We start from the raw sequence: 1,801 nt of genomic DNA on the forward strand, positions 1-1,801 counted from the left end.
GGGTTTCATACATTCGTTCGAAAGCACTTCGTAACAAACAAAGCACCGAGGTTTTGGTTCACTCTCATTGCCACACCAAGTAAATCCAAGTTCCAAATAACTCTCGTCATATTTACGAAAGTATTTTTTATTTGAATAACTACCACTAGGACTAGATATTTCTTTAATGACACTGTAATTAATATATTTCTTCACACATAGCTTCTGAACTATTAGCACTGCCCAAATGAAGCGTATCATCATGTTCCTTTCTTTTCAAAGATCCGGATCAAAGCCAGTTTTCCATGATTTATAATGGACACTATTTAACAGAGACATGGACAACTGCTATCATGTACCACATAAGAAGGATTTTAAACAACTAACTGTTAACAGACAATCGATGAATCAACAATGCACAGAATTTGTTATAAGTTACTTATGCTTGGCTATAAAAAATATAATCACAAAATTATTATAATTAATTAATTCTATTTTAAAATATAAGTATACTGGTATTAAAATATGCTACAAAAATGAAGGGCACAAGAGTAAGGTGGTCCGCGGAACTGTTCATACTTAAAAGAGTGGTCCCCATTTCAAAAAATTTTGAGAAACGCTGGTCTATTTAAAACAAAAAATGGAAATATTGGATACAAGGAGAATTTTCACTTTATTTGACTATATTCTCAGAGGTGAAGCAAAATTCCGTTCTTTAGCGCTGCTTTGAATTTTAACTTTCACATAATGTTTCCGTTACCGGTAATTTATTTATTTCGCTTCAAGCATTATCAGGGGAATAATTATTACGGTAGTATTACTATGTTTTGTCATACAGTAGCGGATAATTTTGAACAAGATTAATTATTTTTTCTTTGTTCATATTATTTAATTGTACTTTTCTTATAGGCCTACATATGAACCGCCTATGATGCGGAACTTGTCGGACATTCTGTAGTATCGGAGACACTTGTAAGTTCCGGAAGGTATAAGTGACCTCTCTTGGAAACATTGGCAATCAGTGAATCAACTATTGTTTCCTTTATCTTGTTCATATAAGAAGCAGCCATTGTCACGTGGTCAGTGACTTGCAACTAACGCAAAAGCTTTGGGAGGTGACGTAACACTCATGACACAAAGGTATTGTTGCTTTATCTGTAATTCTGTGTATTGTAATGGCATAAGCCCATAAGGAAAAGCGTATGGAATGTATATTTGCATTCGTGTCTGAAATTATTCTTACAAAGTTTTGTATGCTACACAGCAACCTAATGCTATCATGTTGAGAATTCTGCCATAGGGAAGAACCTTAGCCATGGGCACTTCATAATATTTATACAGGGTTAGTTAAAAGTCCCGCACCACCTAAATAACTTTTGAAGCATACGGTTCAGTGACATGAAACTTGGTATGTGAGGATAACCATATACTAAGAACTCAATAATGGTATTACTGAGTTTTTTCTACTTCCGGTTTAACCGGAAGTAAATCCAACTCTCTTATTTTAAATGGAACACCCAATATATTTGTTTAATTTTTTAATAATCCTCATTAAGAGCTTTTCGAAAAGTACCCACACTCGACACTTCTGTACAAATTCAGTGTTGCCAAGTCAAGAAAACAGAAAAATGTATCGAATATTAAAATAATAAATGCACCACCTAAATAACTTTTGAAGCATACGGTTCAGTGATATTAAACTTGGTATGTGAGGATAACCATGTGCTAAGAACTCAATAATGATATTACTGAGTTTTTTCTACTTCCGGTTTAACCGGAAGTAACTCGAAATCTCTTATTTTAAATGGAACACCCTATATAT

The sequence above is a fragment of the Periplaneta americana genome, chromosome 6 (genome assembly GCF_040183065.1).
Source record: "Periplaneta americana isolate PAMFEO1 chromosome 6, P.americana_PAMFEO1_priV1, whole genome shotgun sequence".
Classification (NCBI taxonomy): domain Eukaryota; kingdom Metazoa; phylum Arthropoda; class Insecta; order Blattodea; family Blattidae; genus Periplaneta; species Periplaneta americana.